General features: G+C 43.3%; 1 long non-coding RNA gene across 2 annotated transcripts in view; it reads left to right on the top strand.

Annotated features, from left to right (window-relative positions):
- Positions 1-1,188, top strand: part of LOC138295597 (uncharacterized) — a 559,610-nt gene extending 558,422 nt beyond the window's left edge. For both annotated transcript variants that reach the window (XR_011203638.1, XR_011203637.1), the window contains one exon: positions 371-1,188. This is a non-coding gene — a long non-coding RNA (uncharacterized lncRNA). The remainder of the gene's footprint in view (positions 1-370) is intronic.
- Positions 1,189-21,289: the final 20,101 nt, after the last annotated feature.

Below are 21,289 nucleotides of genomic sequence, written 5' to 3'. Positions count from 1 at the left end.
CCCATCCCCTACAATGATCTATCTTTGGTCACTGGTGTGACAGTGTGAATTTTCTAATATGTTTCATTAATAATTTAATGTATTAACCGTATAGTGAATTAACATGTGAAAACGGGTGACTTTAGAAAATGGTTGCCATAATTCATTTCTATTCTTTGGCTAAGCAAAATTCTAACTAAAGTTGTTGTTATTTTCCGTGATTCAATGCCTACCTAAAAGTGTGTGTTAAATAGTCTAATAGATGTGTACACAGCTTCCGCTAGTGGGTTGCTGCGCTATGTCTTACAAGGCCAAGTTTAATAAAAGTTCTTGTATAAGTTGAATTTTCTATTGTTTGAAATTGTCACTAATATGTGGTTTCTTCCTCGAGGATGAAGTAGATGCTACATTGTAAGAAGTTTCTTCCTGAGAAGAGAAGTTTAGACGAGATGGAACAAGGGCCCACAGACGAAACGGAAGAGAAAAATTTACTGTTATGAAAATGTCCTTGTTGACGTCGATGTTACAGCATTTTAGGTTATCAATTAGAGAAACTATTGCTTGACTCTTAAGCCACCCCATTTACTGACCAATCATAAGCTTTTTGAAGATTAGTATAACAACCCGGGTAGGATTTTCCACAGTCATACTCTATGACAGATTTTAGGAGAGAAGAGAAATCAGCAGTGTGGGTTTAGCGGTCGAAAGGCCCGATCTTCTGAAGTTATACCTGATGGTGTCCTTTTGCTGAAGTACACTGCAAGTTGTTGTTCTATGGGTAATGTATAAAATTGTATTGTTATATGTGTCTCTTTTGCTTTGCAGGTACCAGCTGCAACATATAGTTTAAATGCTGCATTTAAAAAAAGATGTTTTATAATAACCTGAGATAGTATGTTTTTTCTAAATTTGTGTTTCTAAATTCTTTTACATGAAGTTCAACATGTTAATGCTAATTTGTGGTTAGTGATAGAATTAACTTTCAAATGCTCAAAATGCATATTGACACTCTTTGATTGTTTGTACTAGTGTGTACTTTACCGCTATTACCAATTCTAGTGATATTAATTAGTGTTATGATACTGGAGATTATTTGCTTGATTGCTTTGATTAAACTTAGATAAATAAGACGTTCTAATCAGCCACTATTGGTTTTTTATGCTTATCACTTGTGTTTGAGAGTTATCTTCATGACATTAGCATTGTTAATCTAGGGAAATAAATTTATAACACTTCTTAATAAACTGGTGTGGTCATTGTCTAAGGTTCAAAATTCTAAATATGTTATTTACTGTTGATAATCACATTGCTCATTTATGACATCCTCTCAATCCTTTGTTGCGTCGATCCATTGACTTCTAGCGCAAAATCCACTGTTCAGTTAGAAATAATAGCTAGGATTTTGTGGCGCTGTAGCACTGGTCACAGATTTCAAACCCAGCGAATCCACTCAGCAATCCATCCTCCTGTGGTCAATAAATGGAGTCACGTTTAGTTAGATAACAATAAATGTGTTGTCTAGATCCAAGAGATCCTTTGAGAGGAACATATGCTTTACAAACACTTTATAATGTGCATCTGCTCCCTTTCAAAGAGCACTTCAAACTTCATGAGTAGAATATACAGCCTAGCATAGGCCCGTAAATGGTGGATAGTAAGACAGAACACTGAGGTCCACATTATGAGTGGTTCAGAGTTTTCTGATCCCTGTGAAAATCCTGCTTTGTGCAAGGGTCAGACTTACAAGTAGTCTGGTTTTTACTGAAGGGTGCGATTAAGGCGTCACCTTTCATTACGTTTTGAAAGGTCAAACCTGATGGAATTAAAACGGGGTAAAGGGTTCTATATTTACCACAATATGCAGATTTTGATGCATTAATCTCCAAAATCTTCATGTTATTCCCCAAAAACTCAGAATATGTGATAATTTCTGCAGGTGATAAATTCCAAACACCTCAATTTTGAGTTTTTATTGGATACAAAAATATTTGCATCCAACTCAGGACACTTGTAATCATGCCCTTAGGCCCTTATTATGAATGGCCTTTTATTTGAGATGGGGCCGGTAACAGCAGCTATCAACCAGATCGGAATTATGAGATCTCCAGCATTTCCACAGATCTCTTTAGTTTGACATGGGGATCCCTCAGTAATTCCTCATTTCTCAGGGCTCCCTCAGTGTTCCATTTTCAGTGACTCGGATTTACATGCCCCCTGCGTTACCAGTATCCCTGGTATCTAAAGCTCCCAAAGGTGGAGAATCAGAGCCATTTTTCTGGCCACTCAGGAGGGCCTTAGCAGTGGTGTGCCACAAAATTCTTGACAGGGCCAGTAGTTGAGGTTTGCATTTTGAATCCTGTGTAAAACATTTTTTTTTAAACTGCTGCAGTATAAAAACAAAGTAAAAAAAGGGTTGGCAAACCGAATAGGGCTTTCTGTTTGGCTTATTTGAGAGGGAAGCAACACATGAACAAAAGAGCAAGGACACATGCACTTGCATAGAACTGAACTGCACAAAGTAGTTCCCTGAATGTAACTAGTTACAAGCCATCCAATCAAAAGGACAATAAAAAGATATGCTGGATGGGAGGTACAAACACAAAAAAAGGAATGAAACCATCGAATAAGAATCAAACAAATGAGAGTGACAAGGAAGCCAACCAATGGTAACTGTGGGCTGGCCCAAGCCTACTGTAAGATTTTGGTTTAGTCCATGAGAGGATTTACAAAGACAGACTAAAAAATTGCCTATGTATATAATGTTTCTCTGACATAGAGTTTAATGTGTGATGTACTTTTGGAATGTAGAATAGTACCTAAAGCCTTGCAATACAAGCACTCCACAGGAGACAAAATGTTAGACGAAACTGCCAACAGCATGATGTGAGAGTGATAAATTCATCTGGGTGAAGATGAAGCCCACTCTAAATATGTTTTAAAGAATTAAAGAATTTGTAATAACTGTTCTTGAAGACTGCTGTGCTGTCAAGAAAACCTAAATAGGGGGTTATAAGATAGGTGACATTAATAAGGGATGGGGGTACAGATAAAAAAATTCAAGAGGAATTGGGAGTGGCAGGAATATTTTGGGTTGTGACTGGTGACAGCGGAGAGAAATTTCTTTATTTGTTCCAAGAAGAGGAAGCATATTCCAGAATCTTGAAGAGTTGACATTGACAGGATGCAGAAACTGACCAGGGTGAAAACAGATCTCGTCATCAGGCAGGCAACCCACCTAGATCTGTTGGTGAAGTGGTTTTAACTGGCTGTTCAATGCTGGAGTAAAAGTCTCCCTGCAGCTCCCGGACCAGATTCTCAGTCCCTCCTGTTTTCAGCCGTGACCCACTCTTGAACCCTGAATGATCTTAGCAGATGTTTTTTCTCCTCGCAGCACTTTTTTTTAGGGTTGAGCCTGCAAGTGCATGCGCTTGCGCATGCGTCTCACATGCGAGACGCTGTTGTGTTCAGTAAAGGGCTTGGAGCCCACCTGTCGCTCACCATTTGTTGGTTTGCGTGACACTCTTCTTTACAGCCTCGCAATTTGTCAATGCATGCCCGGCATCATTTCCGTTCCTTTGTGTGGAGCAGGGATCAATCACTAATTGATTTCAACTTAATTTGTGCCCGTCCGCTGCTCCCAACTTGATCGAGGTACTATTTTGTTGTGACTTCCAGTGCCCCGCAGACAGAAGGCTTGTGACAGGCAAAGATGTGCCCAGCAGGACAAACAAAATTGCAAAGTTTTATTTTTTAAAGATAACCTTATTTTATTTTAAGTCGTCTTTTCTTAGTTTTCACTCATTTTTTTGGTTTTGCTGGTGCGCGCTGTTGTCAAAAGATAACAATTAACTTGTTTGAAATATGCGAGACCAGTTGCATTACAAATGCTTGTCATTGTACACTTCACAAAGCGCTTTGATGCCTCGTCAGGGGTAGTAAGAGTTAAGTATACCAACGGTACAGTACAATACAACACAGCGTATGGTCACCATAATCTTTGTGGGTCTCCCATAGGTTTCCAAGAGGCAGAGTTCTAGAAAAAAGCCCCATGTGACCTGAAGGGATGCAACATTATACTATATCTAGTAACAAAATGCATCTTATGGCAAATACAGCGCTTTGCAGACCTTTAAGGTTGTGAAAGGACTTTTTTGTTTTCAAAGGCTTCCTCCTTTCAACATCTTGAAATAAAGAAGGCGGTGGCCCAGGGCACAGCGCAAGCAGGTGTTGTACCGTTAATATTATGATAGGATTAGGCCATTTATAATAGCTGGTTTGTTTTATTTTTCCCCCTCAATTGTTAACTGTAATTAGAGTTCGGCATTGTATAAAAGCCCGGGTTGACCCACACTAATCGGATTCGTGTTATGACCCGAGGTCAGACTAATCCGGGGGTGGTCATGTGTGTATGAAAGTTTCACATGGGCAAGTTATGCTGTGTCCAGGCAGTGACCACAGGTTTTGATTTTTTTTTATTCGGTTGTGCACAAAAGATAATTAGTAGACTCCCAGAAAATCCTTTTTTTTTTTTTTACACAAGTTCTCGCATGACTCCATGTGCCCATCGTATAATTTCTGGGTTGTCCACCAAAATTCTGTATCCTAGGATTATGTTACTCAAACACACAGTTTCACAGGGTGAGAAATTTCCCGATATGCTACCTACCTGTACTGTGCACTCGTGCTGCACATCTCAGTCTTTCATTGCTGATGGAATCTCTGTCCAAATCAAAGACATGGGCCCTAGCACATTACATTTAACACCTTCCAAAAATAGAACGTACCAATCGTGTGATACAACGGGTCTAATTTCTTAATGGACTAACACATTTAATACCGAAATCTGCGCTCAACTGCATGGTCTCAAGTTTAACTTCTGCCAGGGAAGCTCAGCCTGTCATCCTTCCAGGATCGATAAAATAATTTTCTTCCAGTTGGTTAATGATACAGTAAGTAGTGCCTAGGTATCACTTGGTGTGAATGCAGAGCCAACTAATACATTGTTTTTATTTCTGTTACTTAAGTACTTTGGTAAATGGCAAACTAATTTTGTTCCATTTAACAAACAAGCCTGCCAAAATGGTGTGAAATGAATTTGATACATTTTGCACTATTCAGAATTTTGGACCAGATTTACTATTTTTTGATGGAATGGAGTGCAACAGCAATTACATGTGCCGTGTTGCGTTGTGCGGGGGAGGGGTGCAGCACAGAGGCATATCTATTAATATTGTGCTACTAATGGTGTCATCCCATCCCAGTTAGGGCACAAAAAATTGGCTTGCACCACAGTGGAGAGGGTTTTGTGCACTGGCTAGCATAGGGTTTGTATGGAAAGCATACCTTCCAGTGCAAAGCCGTGTGCCTAGACAAAGTAGGCACTCTGAAGTATCACAGGCATTGGATGTGTGCTGTGCACAGCAGGACCTGTGATTTTTAAAATAAACACATTTCTCCTCGTTAATGCCTGGTTCAGGGAGGTGTTTGTTTTTGGCGCAAAGTCTGTTGGGGTATTTTAGAAGATTCGGTTTGTGCTGATTAAGTAACGCCTCATTGATTCATAGTGTCGCAAAGCAGTGCAAAGGTGTTTTTGCACAAGAGAAGGACACCTTTCCAGCGCAAAAACACCTGTTGCACTGGGTTACCCTTGAGAGACAATGTGTCACTTTGCATCACTTTTCCTAGACAAAGCCTTAGTAAATCTGGGCCTTTTTGTTACATGGTTTGTAGAAAAACACATTTCCTCTTTTCATTACTATGCCATTAGTAAAAAAAATCAGTAGAAAAAGAAATAGTGTAAAAGTGGTCTGCTTAATTTGCGCCTTCCCCCGAGTGTTTGCAGGCACCAAAGAGAGGTTTTGAAAATTACTGCTGAAGCTCCGTTTCAGCTAGGAGAGGGGTTTGGAAAGTTTCCTGGGTGACCTGACATTTTTGTCTAAGAAACATTGTCTAGGTTTGGTTAATTCTGCAACTTCTAGTTGTATTTAGAAATATAATATACCCTATCACTATTTAGGTTTAGAAACCAATAATACGTTTTCATTTGGTCCTAAAAGAAAATTCCAAACAGGCTTAAATAAGTCATTTTGTGCCGAGACATTTTAAGGCATGGGCAAATTGGGTTCTGGCCCATGGCCCCAGTCTTTCAAGGAGGTCCCTGCTAGAGCCAGGTCTGTTCTGCAATGTCTTGCCCTAATGACCTTTAATAATTCTTATATAGATTGTTTTAAATAGCGTTTTCCTTTAATTAACTTTAATGTGGGTGATGTGTGAGAGTCTATTATATACATTTTGCAGAGAAATGTGTGTTTATGTTTCGTGCAACATCCATAATAAAGCTTCTTGTAGATCAAAACGGGACCTCAGATATAAGAAATGGGAGGGTGTCACACAGATTATTTGCAGTAATATTAGTGAGTCGCTGCTGTATTACAATATTGAAAACACACAGCACTATCCATGAATATTAGATGTAAACAGATATAGAATTTGGAGGATTGCGTCTGTGTGCTCTCAGTGACCAGCCCAAAGAGGGCATGAAAGAACTGAAATTAGATTATAAATTCAAAGCTGTTCCCAACAGGACCCCCCAAAATACAATTGGCTCAGGGCCCCCAAACTTCTTAAGATGTCCCTGGCTTTGTGAGCATATTTTTGTAGTAACCATGTGGCACACAGTGGTTAATTTACAATGCTTTAATCATCAGAATAGACTGCACAACTCATGGTCGTAACAGCCTGCCTTCAAGTGCCTTTACCCAGTTAGATTTTTCCCTAACATTCCAGACAAAATCTTATTACATCACAACTTCCAGTGCAGGGACCTAGCACTGGCTACTAATTTTTTCTGTGTATTTAATGCATTCAGGCTGCACAGTGGGGGTCAGTGTATGCCTGCTGCCTCTAAGAGCTGAGCGAGTCTGTCGTGCCCTCTAACTCCCCCTCAAATACCCCTTTTAATGGTCGGTGCATTTTGTGCCACCTTCCTTTGAAGTGGAAGCTGCTGTCTGGCTCGCAGTGCTGCGGACCGCGGCTGCTATTCACAGCATCCATAGCTGACAGCAATCACACTGCCAAGTGTGAAGTAGCAGTCTGCAGCCCATCAAAGCCCACGCCTTCAATCCCTTCAGACCAAAGCAACATGGCGCCAAAGAGTGCAGATAGAGACAAGAGCTTGTCACTTCCTGCAGAGCAGCAGCAATTCAAAGAGAAGGACGCATTCTTCTTAATAAAGAAAACAAGCCACCAGATTGCCATTTCGTGGTGCGCCATATTCACACTGCTGAATTTGCCACAGCCAAAAATGCTATCCTTTTACAACACCCAAAACCTGGAGATCTCGGGAGAAAAAGTGGGATTAAGTTAAAATTAATTTCTAAATATAAATAGGTTGAATGAGCACACTGCTCAAACATCCAAAATGCCTCACACACTTTTAAATAAAAAAATAAAAAACATTGGCTCTTTAAAAATGGAACCTTTTTAAATGAATCATTTATGCAGAAAGCTTTGACTGCAGCAGACCAATTTCAGGACCCAAATTTGTTAAACGTCACTCAGTACAGCGCTGTATGAAAAATTACAGGGTTACATTGTGCGACTGTCAGAAAACTGCACAATGCCACATTTAAAGGACGTCCTCCTGCTGATGACGCCATCGGCCCCTGCTGATGATGTCATCAGCAGCACTGGCACACATAAAAAGGCTGTTTAGAGTGACGCACAGCAATGCGCCATACCGCAAAGGTGAGCTGGGGTTTTGCACGAAGGATTTCTACCCAGGACACTCTATAGTACAATTTCTTGTGTGAAACAGAAGTAGAAAGCCAAGTCAAGTTCGATATGTGATTTTCCCTAAAGCACACACATAACAGGTAGGTATCAAAGTCGTTTGACTTCTACTTTGAGCCCAATTTCCTTTGGCATTAGGTTTCCCCGCAAAGCCGAGTCAGGCTATTATAATTTACCTGGCTTTGTGCCATACCTAGGGGAGTTTGCGCATGTGTGCCCCGGAATCTTAACTTGCTTGTATTAGCAGGGACAGTCTTACTACACAAAATAGTTTGACAGTTGGCAAATATCAGTTTTTGGAACTACAAAAACTGTAGCACTGCTGTTTGCACTAAGAAGTGCACTGAACTAATGTCTGTACAGACATCATCAAGCTCTTGAAGTCATCAGCAGAGTCCAGAAACTCTGCCTGATGATTTCAGGATGACTTACAAATGAGTCTCTGATTACTTCTCAAGGTGTGATTGTTCCTGGTACCTCAGGATGTTTCATGGATTACTGCTGAGCAGTACCATTTTTGCAATTCAAGTTAAATGATTTGTGATGGTTTTACAATGATTTGCTAATTCTGTCACATGTATACACCACAGTTTTTGTCAGGAATGTAAAGCTATAGCGGATTTCTGGATTATTTGTAGATTATTTTCACAAGCTCTTTATTACATATATGCTATTTCTATTATTCAAAAACAAAGATTAAACATCATTGTTATTAAAAAAGGAGCATACATGATGATTGCCACATTTCTATACTTTTAAACCGATTCTGATCAAACCCACAAACAAAATCCAAAAGACAGCGCTTCTCTCTCCCTTTGAATCATTTTGAAGACATAAAGTAAATTTTAAGAAATTGTTAAATTTATTTTTGATGGACTTTCGATATCTCATCTGAAATTGTTGTTTAGGTTGTGACTGCTCTCTGCAGCATGTTTTCATTTCCAGCATGCACGGGTGGTCTATTAAACAGACACTGAAGCCAACCAAACAACTGAATTAATGTATCCTAGATTCAAATTAAGCTAGTTCTTGATGAATGGACTTGACAAGTGTTTTCAAGACCACCATTTAGGGCCTGACAGATAAGCAGATGAGAGAGGAAGGAGTACACTAATGTAGTAAAACGATATGTTCCAAAATCTTTTAGTGACCTGATACAACACTATGAGACTGAGAGACTCATAGTGTCAAGATGTGCACAATACCTGACCTCATATTGCATCATGACTAATGCCTATGGCTTTTGGGTTTTGTGAAGTTTCTGAGATTGCTCCGAATTTTAGTCCATATGTGAAACTACATGTCCCAGAATGCAATATACTCTTGGCTAACAGCCAGGGGACGGGTGGAACTTGATATGGATCGACTTTATATACGTCCAACTGACGTATATCTGCAAACTTTGTATTCTGCTTTTCCCGGTTTTGAGTTTTCCCTTTTTCCTGCACCAGACTGAAAGCTGCTGTTTTATGAAAACACAGTTGAGTGCACGCCGCGGCCACCTCCATTTTCCTTATACATCCCATCACAGTGAGGAAACGCAAATGTTGCGTTTGAAGCATCATATACGCACTTTCGGACGCGCCGGAAGTCCTATCATCCGCAGCACCATGCAGCATGCACATCGCAGCTACGGTGTTGGAGAGCGAAATCATCTGAAAAGAGGCATGCATGGCGCTTCCTATGAATTTGCTATTCTTTCCAGGCAGTTCAAACCATGTGTTTCCATTTCTCTATTTTTTCAGCCGCCTTGAAAATAGTTTACTCCATTTCTAGAGATCCGATGAAGTTGCATCTCTATGGCTGTACATGCTGGGCTGAAACGCAGGCTTTAAGGTGCACCTCCCCACCTGTGTACTTTCAGCATTAGGATGATGTTTATGCACTTTCTCACTCTTTTAGCACCGCTCACACCTTTATCTTTCAAGTAGGTTGAGGGTGACCACACGTCATATACATATTTAATTTTCATTATGACATCCCCAAACCACTCTGCAGAACTTTAACATTGTCGGGTTTACAAGGATTATGCCACATGGGGGACCAAACAATGCAGCAAGGTTATCTAAATCTTGTTGCAAGATAAACAAATTATGCAACACATTCTCCGCAAGTATTATTTTCATTTGTTTGACATAGAAACAACATTTTTGGTGAAATATGCAATTTTTGGACTTCATGTGCCAAATGCAGACAATCCATAATTATATGGTAAGCTCTACGGCCACAGAACCGTCTAAATCCATTGACCTGCACCATTTCCCGCAGAATTATCAACAATTTATTCATGAAAGGTAAAGCCTAAACATTCTAATTCCAATCACTACCTATTGTCAGCTACACTTTGAAGAAGACAGCTTTTCAAATATACATGTAATGTAAAAAGTACCTAGCTATAATGGGTGCAGTGTGTCCTACATTTGCCATCTTGAGTCTCTGGTGACATTTAAGAACCGCTTGTCCGTTTGCCCCATGGTTTATGTTGTCACTAGAACCCCTTGACGGCAATATTTGACCATATTGCACAGTTACATGTTATGAGGAGTAGATATGGCCTTATGGCTAGAGCTGCTGACTTTGCAACTCTCGAAACAGATTCAAATGCCAGCCTTGGCTCAAAATCATGTGATTCTGGGCAAATTATTTAACCTCCCCATGCCTAAAAAACAATAAAAACATGTAACATCTGGCTCTCATGTGAATATCGGTGAAGAATATCCATATAAAATACCTTATCCCCAAAAACTTTAAAAATAGTTACACTAAAACATGGATATGAAAAGAGAAAAGCAAAAAAATCTTACTTGTTGCATATCACTTACAGACATTTTAATAAAATACTTTTAATTTTCAAAGATTTCGATATGCCCTCTACCAGGTAAGAAGACATTAATTATAGTTTCTTTCCGCATTCTGGAAATGGTAGTTCTGTCTGTAGAGTGGGTAGAATCAAACGTTGTAGTCCCCTTTGTAGGTAGAGTAGGATCAAAACTAGAAACAGGTCTTCTCTCACTAGGAAGAAGCTAAGGATCAGAGCACAACATAAAAGCATGATTACTAGATTCCCAAGACACAACTTTCACATCAATTCTGCAATATATCACTCCAACAGGTACATATCCTGATACCCCAGGATAGCCCCTCTTCCCCCCAGGTTACTACCTTTATAGCTCTCACAGCTGGAGCACTCTCTTCTAAAGCTACCATCTTACCCTGAGACATCACTTCATATCGCAGTCATTGCCCGCTCCTTCTTTTGCGGCCAGGCCCACTTAAACCCCACACCAATGTAACAGGGAAACAGAAGCCCAGATGCTGTTTAATGAAAGATCAATGAACAAGAATGTCATGAACATCTTTGACCTTCTCATGGAAACAACACAGGACCTCACCTGCATCTCATAAACTTATCTTAGTGAATACCAAAGTCTCGACATGTCATGAAGCCCTTTCACCCTGAATGTGCCATCATTTAGGATGACTGTACCAGCAACACTTTAGAAGGCTTAGCTGTCACCTTAAAAACATATATTGAAAATCACATGCATTAAAAACTTTGCTATCGCGGATTGCTAATCCTTGCTAGTATGGTGCTCACCTTCTCCAACCTTTGCCTGCGCCATCCTCGTGATCTAAAAACGGCATCCAACCATTAGAAAACTTAAGGATGTCTTAATGATGCAGTGATAAAACTTTGTAAAATCACCCCAATATCTTCATCCTAGAGGTGTACATCTGGGTTGACAACCAACATCTACCAGCAACTGCATTCATTCCATCAAACCTTGAGACCCCCAATCTCTGACAAGCAATTTCTGGACATATTTCTTCCGCTGACACATGCTAGATGCTGTTTCCTTCTCTCCAGAACATGTCTTGATAACCAGCAAGTCCTCAGTAATCTGGAGCAAACATCATACAATTGTCTACAAGATCAACTTCTGACCAACAGAACAAACACAAATATGGCCCATAACAGGAACAAACATGCAAAGGCAATGGAAATTTCTGAACCTTGCAGCATTGAAATCCTACTTCACCAAAACTCAGACTAGCAAGCTTCCTTGGGACGGCTCATCTGCTACAACTAGTTATCCACAGGCTTGATCAATCAGAAACCATTAATGATGTCAAATATACGTAATCTCAAGAAAAGGATCACATAAAAAATGGCAATATAAAGAAAATCATACTGCATGTTTTTTCCAGTACCCGGACATCTTTTGGCAATCATGTACTTAACAAATACCATTAATAAATATATAAGTAAACCCTTAGAAAAAGTATCTTTCACATCCGAGTTGACCTCCTACACCAGACCGCTTCTCAAAAAGGAGAATCTTGACCCATCCAATCCAGCAAACAACAGACCAATCCAAAGACCAATTCCTGGGTACATTGATTGAAAGAGCTGTCTTTACCTAACTCTCCAACTTCACTGAGTAAAGCAACAATCTGAACTCAGACCAAGCAGAAGCATGACATTTAGTATCATATGGTATTATTCAGTCCAAAACATCTTGGTGTATGTGATAATGCATAAAAATGGGTTGTCTCTTACCTCAAAGCTAGACAAAGCCTGGAATTCCTGCCACATTTTACATCAGCACCTCTCATTTTGCACCCCAGGGATCCATAATATCTCCACTTCTGTTTAATATCTACCTAACTCCCTTGCTGGGTGAGTTGAACTCTTTCAACATAACATCTATATTTATGCAGATAGCACACAGACCATCCCAAAATTGGACAATCCAGAAGCCCTCCTCTACACTTTGAGACTTCATGACTGCGTCAGCGCCATAGATGCATGTATGATGAATAACCTCCTAAAAATCAACACAACAGAAATGAGGATCATGTACTGTGGACAATGACACAGACCCCAACCCATGACCACATGAACCCAAAGAACTTGATACTCTTCTAGACCCCTCAAGAACAGTGAGGAACGCCGGGTACCAATAGGCTCAGGCCTGTCCCTGTTCCCACGTCAATGAAATAGTGAGGAAAAAGATAATGAAACAATGAGACGCATTTCAGTGCACTTTTGATTCCAGCAAAAGCAACAAGCTATTCCCACTCTTGTGATCTCCACAGTTGACTATCCTAGGCCTACCTACTTCCTTATAAGCAAACTACAACATATCCAGAATGCCACAGCAAGACTTCTTCTCTGCTTATACCACAAGGAACACCCAACACCAGTGTTACAATGTCTTCACTAGCAACACAAAAGGATGGTGAGGGGGTGAGTGTTTGACAATGTTCAGCATTCCGTCCATCACTTGTTGTTTTTACAATGTCTTCACTGTCTACCTAGGTAGGCAATTAATGTTCAAGGCACTCTGTATCATTGACAGAGCCTGTCATGGGAAAGGACCAATATATTTACAATTGAATTTTAAATATTACTGACAAAACAGGATGCTAACTTAGAGATTAGTACCAAGGATATTTGTATCCCTTTTATTGGAAGAAATCTATAGGAGGTTGTGTATTCTCCGACTAAGCAGGAACACTCTGGGACTCATTGCCAAGCAAAATACATAGGCCCATATCTATGTGCTTTGTAGTGCAGGGCAGCGCAGCAAGTCACCTGGCAGGTGACAATAAGGTGCATTCCTGTCCTTTTCCCAAACATTGGCGCCCTTTAGGCAGCCTAGTACCAACGCAGACACCCTTGCACTGTAGTGCATGGGTGCCTGCATTGCATGCACAATTGTTTTTGTGCAGGTAGGGGCACTTTCCTGCACAAAACAATCCTGAGAGGTGTTTTCTTCTTTCTATGAAAGAGGAAAGGAATAAACGAAGAGAAATAAATATATTTCTCCCTGTTACGCCTCTCCTGGGTAGGTGTAATATTTTGGCACATTCCCAGGTTTTCAAGTGCTTGTAATCTGGGAATGGGTCAAAACCGACAGGATGGGGGTTGCGTGGGAACACCCACCGCAACACCCATGGAATGCCTGCCCAGAGCAGAGTAAGACAATGCAGCGATTTGCGATGCATTGCCTTACTTTTTTAAGCCATTCAAAGCCACGCAAAGTGGCTGTGCTTGGCTTCAAAAATATGACATGTACCACGTTGTGTGGTGCAAGCATGGCGCAACCTATTCATAAATATGCCCCAAAGTGTAAGGAGAACTTGATATTCAGTTGAGAGGTGAAAACCTGACTGTTTATGAGATAAACCTCAGTCTACCAGTCCTGGTAAACAGCCTGGAACTACAGTCTACTGCCAGTATACACATAACCCGTGCAGTTAATGTCCCCAGCCAGCTGCTGATGATGTGATGGCAGAAACAGGTAATCCAACAGTATCAGGGGCACTTTGTTCTCCCTCTAACTATAGCAATCTGCCACTTCCAACTATGTAATCATGTTAGAGCTCATTTGAATTGGATATAGTCAGCCGGGTACCATAACTAACCTCTTAATACCAGTTGGCTGAACATGTAGGCCTTCATTACGACCATGGCAGTCTTTTTGGAAGACCGCCATGCTGGCGGCTGCCAAAAGACCGCCAGTGATGGAGGTACAGTGACCGCCGTATTACAAGACACAAACTGAAGACCGCCCAAATGCAGCCACAAATGCTAAACCGTCAGGCCGACCGAAGTGGGGGAGACCTGCACCACCGTGCCAACAACACCCTGCCCTCCATATTACAACCCGCAAATCAACACAGTGGTCATTACACAGCGGTAAACCATTGGCGGTGTGAAATCGTCACTGTCAAAACATCACCTCCACCAGAACCTGACAATACATTGGATAGTCTGAATACCCCACACCTGACACACACCACACACACACCTGTGAACTGCACTATATAACACACCCTCACACACCCCCACAATTCTTTGCAACAACAACTACCAACAGAGAGACCGAGGAGCACACCAACGGAGGACACTGCACGTCCAAACCATAGGCACCAACACACCTCCCAAATATCACACACCACACAACTGCGCCACCAACACAATACACACATTGCCACTGCACACATACATTAGATACCACCAGCACACACAACCAAAAACTCGCACCCCACCAACCACCCTTCACACACAACACCCCCTTACCCCAACACAACCACCATGTCCTGTCAGAAGCATCCACGTTTCACTGATGATGAATTGAGGGTCATGGTAGATGAAATCGTCAGGGTAGAGCCCAGCTATTCGGAGCCCAGGTCCAGCAAACCTCGATATCCAGGAAAATGGAGTTATGGCAGAGGAAAGGGTCAACTCAGTGGGCACCCATCCATGCACAAGGGAGGACATCAGGAAGAGGTGAAACGACCTTAGGGGAAGGTGTGTTCCATGGCATCCAGGCACCAGATTGCCATTCACAAGACTGGTGGTGGACCCCCACCTCTTCCCCCTGAGTTCACAATGTGGGAGGAGAAGGACTTGGACATCATGCATCCTGAGGGCCTGACTGGAATCATCAGAGGACTCGACTCTGGTAAGTCAGCAACACCTCCAGCCACCAACCACTCATGCCCAGCATGCGTCCTCACCACCCATTACTCATTAATCCACCCCATTGCACACTTCTTCTCCCCATCACCCCACGCCCCTCCCCTGCATGCCACAGCATCCCACTGCCACTATCACCATATAGTCCCTCCCTAATGTACAGATATCAATTGCAATGCCAAGCACCAGAACTCCCACAATGCATCATCCCTACACATCAAGAATACACAGTCCCACTTCACAGTGGAACACCTGCACGGAAAACCATAGCACATGCCACACCAACTGGATGCTTTGACTGCATACCAACATATGGCAGTGACAAATTGCAATCCACACTCTCCAACCTTAAATGCCAAATTGAAACAGTGCCACAACATGTCACACGCAAGCAATGTCTGCAGTGCTGCAGCTGTTATTGCCATCACTGGGAAGCAAGTCAAGCTACTCCAAGTATCAGACGATGATATCAACAAGTACATCTCAACAATGAGACTCCCTCCCTTTCCATCCACAGGTTCTGCTGCCACTGCCACCCAGCAGCCGATGCCAGAGACAGACAGCTTCACCCAGGATGAAGGCCCCAGTGGATGTCTGAATATTGACAGCTTGCCTGCGCCATCTTGGACAAGTGGTCAGTCCACCACCACAAGCCCCAACCTGGACACATCGGAGTCCCCCTCCTATGTGGCTACCACAGCACAGCCGACCCTCGGGGTCCATGCCCAGCAGAGCATCCACTGCAGAATGCGGTGGGAGGACCTGAGACATTGGGCCCGGAAGACCACGTAGGCCCAGCTCGGAATGTCCTGTCAGAGAGGGAGGTGTGCTCATCGGACTGCATTTTGGCAGTGTCCTACCCTGAGGTGGATGGGCGCTTGAGGGCAGCACAGCAGCCACAAGGGGGTAAGTACACACTGACACCTCGATGATGTTCTGCCTAGATGGCTTTGTGTTTCCTACTAGTGGAATGATGTAGCATACGTCATTGTAAGTAGCACGCCGACTATGGGTATCAGCCACCCTGGCAGGATTGGTTCATAGATTGGAGCCCATCCCATGCAGACAGTGACTTATGTGGACAGTTACTTGCAATTTGGGAATTGTGTGGTGACCCTCAACAAGGTTTAAGATCCAAGCTCCTAGCATCAGCATCAGTACACGTGAGGTATCAGGACATTGCCATCAGTATCAGTCTACCACTGTGAGCCAGGTAATTAGTGTGTTCTCAATCAGCTGCCATGTACTATATGTGTAGATAGGTACAATGGGGCCTGATGTCACTGTGCTATTTGTCAATGGATTAGTGAGCATGCTACCTACCCATACAGGATTCTGCTGAGTAAGGTGTACAGGAAATGTCTCCACACACGACCATGGGAATGTGCCAGGTACTGCACAAGTGTGACTAGGTTGTCCCTCATCAAGTACATGAGTGCTACAGTTCCACCATTAGCAGTTTCCATCAGAATGGCTGTGGTATCCCCCATGGTGTCCTAACTGTTGTGGCATGTATAGGGGAGGACATTGCCTACCAAGGCATGACAGCAGATTATTTTGTTGTTAGTCTGTGTGTACGTAGGGTTGTTATTGACCCATTGCACCTTTCTTTCTCTGCCAGCCTCCCTCTCCACCTTTGTGAGCATCAGCATCATCAGGACAAGAAGTAGGGGCACCGGCCGAGTGGGGAAGCTGCAGCCCACGGGACACAGGAGGCTGATACCAGCAGAGCCGAGGGGATCAGTGGGACAGAGGGTGAGGGGAGTGCCACGGGAGACAGGATTGATGACTACATCTTCAGATTCCTCCTCCGATGGCTCCCTGGCAGTGGCAGACCCATCTGCGACCATCCCAGCAACATCCTTTTCCGCCACTACCCTTACCAGCACCGCCCTCCCTGTAGCTCCCCACTCAGTTGCCTGTGCCCGCTCACCCATGAGGATGGGAATCTCCTTCACCGCAGGCACCTCTGTCCCTGCCCCAGTCAGCCCTGCTGCCCTCAATGAGGAGGCTGTTGACCTCATGAGGTCCATTTCTGTGGGGCAGTCAACATCGTGAATGCTATCCAGGGATTGACATCACAGATGTAGAAGTCAAATGCCTACCTGGAAGGCATTCCCGGTGCCCTGTCTACCCTGCAGAGCTTGTTTCAGGCCCTGGCCTCCACATTGACGGCAGCCAGTGTTCCTGCTTCTTCCGTTCCCCCCTCCAACTACTGTTCCCAATCCCACATCCCTCTCCCCTCACCCATCCAAGACACACATTCATACCAACATACATCCACATCAACAGACCTAGATCGCAAGGACAAACACAGGCACCACAAAAGACACCACCGCCATTCACACACACAACATTCAGATGCAGGCCCAACAACATCCACTCCCTACATGGACTCCCCCACCACCTCTCCCCTCACAGGCACTACACCACCGTACCTACAGTCACCACATCATCATACCCAGATCCTGCCACAAGTGCACTCATCCTCACGTCACCACAATAGCAGACCCCCATACTTGCACCCCATACACCACATGTGCACTCAGCACAACTGTCAACACCCCCACATGCAGCACATCCACCCTAACGGCACACACCACACAACATACATTCACACATCACCCCTGCCATATTCCTGCATCTCCGCCCCCCTCTTCCCACTACACCTAAATGCCCACACTCACACACCCAACATTCACACAGCACACACATAACATCCACCCCTGCACCTGCACCCAAGGCACCTCACCGTACACACCTCACTACCACTCCCTCTCCCTCCACTCCCAAACGTTACTCCCATTCCCAACCTTGTGCCCCTAAAACACATTTCCGGCATGAGTTTTCCCTGTTCCCTTCCACTGACGCAGTCCCTGTCCCCCCCCAAGCACCCTGTTCCACTCCCAAAAAACCCTGCCTTCCACCTCCCAAGCCTCCCATAGTGCACCTGGTACTAGCCGTGCTCCTCTCCACCTAAGACATCTACCCCCACCAAGGCCAAGGTTACCATTCCCAAAGCAAAAGCCAAGCCCCCTCCCCCAAAATCGAAATTCATAACAAAAGCCTCAACCCAAACCAAAGGACCCCACTCCAAACCTTCACCTAAGGACTCCTCCCTCAAACCCAAACTCCCACCTCGCACCCCCATCCACCCTGAGGTGTCGGCATGCTCCATTGATGCCACTGCCATGTGGAGGTCACTTTGCAGTCAGGAGTCAAGTTGGGGCTACGGACATTGCCCTGTGTGCCTGGGGCACCCGTTCAAGTTGGACTAGCCAGTAGGCCTATGCTGTTTCTTGTTATGTTTATTATGAAGATTGCTCTTCATTATATCTCCACCAGGGACCCATTCGGTTCGAGGGTTACATATGTATCCTGGCTTTCCTTCCACATGTATGTGTTGCATATGTGTGATTTGTTGTGTGTGGTTTTTGTGTATGCGTGTGCTGCTATGGGCGTTTGTTTGCATATGTGTGTGTGACCGTCGCTAGCTGTGCCGGGTGTGTGTATTAATGTCCTTCCCTCCAGTGTGTGCTAGGTGGATGTACTTACGGTTGGTGTCTTCGTCGCTGGTTATGGAGTCGTGTGGCCAGCAGGAGCATTGGGAAGACTTCCAGTTCAGGTTCCATGATGGCTGCAGACGTGCCTGTGTTCCTGAAGGTGAGTGTCCCCTTTTATGTGGATTCTTTCTGCCAGCCTTTTCTAGTGGGGCAACTGGGGCGGAAATCCTAGCAACCTCATAATATGATCGATGGAAACATGCTCCCCGCCGGCCTGGAAATGCCTACCGCCGGCCGCTCAGCGGGATTGGTGGCAACTTGGCTGTGTTCTGGTCGGAACACTGCCATGGTCATATTATGGCGGTCTGCTCCACCGGGCCCGTGGTGGTGCGACCGTTACCTCCACCGCGGTGGTCATAGGTCCGCCAAAGTTGTAATGAGGACCGATCCAATCTACCTAACTGTAACATAGTTCACTCCTAAAGGTCCAAATTTGTTATATATTCTGATCATTACTTCACACCTTATAGTTCAGAACCTATAGTACAATCATACAAAGGAAGACTTTGACTTCCTGGCAGCTCTCTGTCTTTTTCCTCTTCTTAATGCCACAGACGTGCCCCCTTTTCAGACCTATAGGTACTCAACCTTCTGGTACAGTCAGCAAATAAATTGGAACCCAAGATATAAATAAATCATAAACATAAATGGGACCTGCAGAGTTAATCACAGTTGCCAGCACAGCACACTACAAATAATAAAGTGCATACCTGTCTATGCTCCCTCTCTCATCACTTTGCTGAGCTCAGTTTCCCAGGACAAGAGTAGCCCTCTGGTCACTTCCACAAGACATGAAAATGCTTCCCACATAGGCTCAAAGCAGAGACAACAAACTTAGAGCCATACACCTCGCACAGTGTAGCGTGGTACCCATTTGAGTAAGCACTTCAGTACCCCACATAAAGGTAGTAAGTGCTATATAAATGCTAAGATACAATACAATTACGTTGATGAAACAAGTACTGCTGAATTAGGTAACAGTAACATCCTTTTCTTACAACAGTACAGAGATTGTGCACTCAGGAGTAACATGGTGCAGAATTATAGACTCCAATGCACAATATTGCCAGAGGCCAATATGAGTGACATCCAACAGCGTAAGTGCAAAGCCATAGGCCTTACGTCTCCTGCAAAAAACACAATCTCCATGGCAGTGAGGCTCTAGCCTTCTACCTGTGTCTATGGCCTCGGTTTCAGTGAGGAGCTGCGGTCTACATTTAGAGCTGGGCCTTTACTTTTAAGAGCAGCAGGTCTCCGGGTCGCTGCCAGTGCCTTGGGCTTTATTTTCAATGACACTGTGGGTCTGGCCTGTTGCCTGTGTCTGGGACCCTCAGTTTTTATGAAGTGGTGTCCTGGCATGCTACTAATTATCCGGCCTAAGCTTTAATAACAGTTGTTCCCTATCCTGTTGCCTGTGTCTGTGAAGGGACTTCCAAGTGGAGATTCCTGTGGAAAGGGGCAATCCTGCAATGAATGGGACTCGATGGCCATGCCTTATGCCCCTGAGATCAAGCGACTCACAAAAAAATATCAAATATTTTATTTAGGCACGTTAATGCAACGGGGAGCACGTATTATGATCAAATGAACAAACAAATACAGTCATACTCGAATTTCTATTTAATAACTTTTGAAAAACAATTTCTAACTAAAACATTAAATTCTGACACTGTGATGTGTGGTTATGTTAAGATTCATATCTTTATATAATAAATAAATAGAAAGGAATTTCGGATCCATTCACTGCTCACCTTTCAGCTAGTACCTTTTAGGATACATGGCAGAAATGATTACAAGCGTATGGAAATTACGAGTTGTGGAAGTGTGCTGGTTAACCTACTTACATTAAAACACTTAAATTACAGAAAGTACCCTTGTGACAACCGGTTCACAGGTTCCAGTCGTGGCAGGACCAATTCAGTCTTTTATCCTTCCGAGGCAGATGCGTTGACTGCCATTCCAGTGGGTAATAGTAACAGTCAGAAGAAAAGCTCTAAATAGGATCACTGTTGCATAATTTGGGGCTGTGTATTGTGTAAGTTACATAAACTCAATGCTTTTAAGATTTAAATTTAAAAAATCAGATTCTGATGCCTACACATTGGAACAAATTACAAGTAAACTATGATGTAACTATCTAGCAAGACGTAAAAAAATAGCAAATCATTTCTCAGCAAGTGAACTTTATAGTAAGCGTATACATCTTATATAAAAAACAAATAAATATATGGAAGCAACCAAAAAATTATTGTAAGTAACAGGTAAATGTCAAAGGGAAAAAATCTAAATTGAACGCAGCAGAATCCCATGCTGTGATACTGCTTCTAAAACACGTTGGGGCCTATTTATGGGTAATTGGCGTAGGGCAGTGCCAAAAGTCTTCTTGCTGCGCTGCCCTACACTAAAGTGAAAGGGCAGGAATGCACCGTATTTATGCAATATGGTGCATTCCTATCCTTTGCCCCTA

Source organism: Pleurodeles waltl, chromosome 5 (genome assembly GCF_031143425.1).
Source record: "Pleurodeles waltl isolate 20211129_DDA chromosome 5, aPleWal1.hap1.20221129, whole genome shotgun sequence".
In the NCBI taxonomy this organism is placed as follows: Eukaryota; Metazoa; Chordata; class Amphibia; order Caudata; family Salamandridae; genus Pleurodeles; species Pleurodeles waltl.
This window is presented reverse-complemented; position numbering and strand designations above follow the sequence as displayed.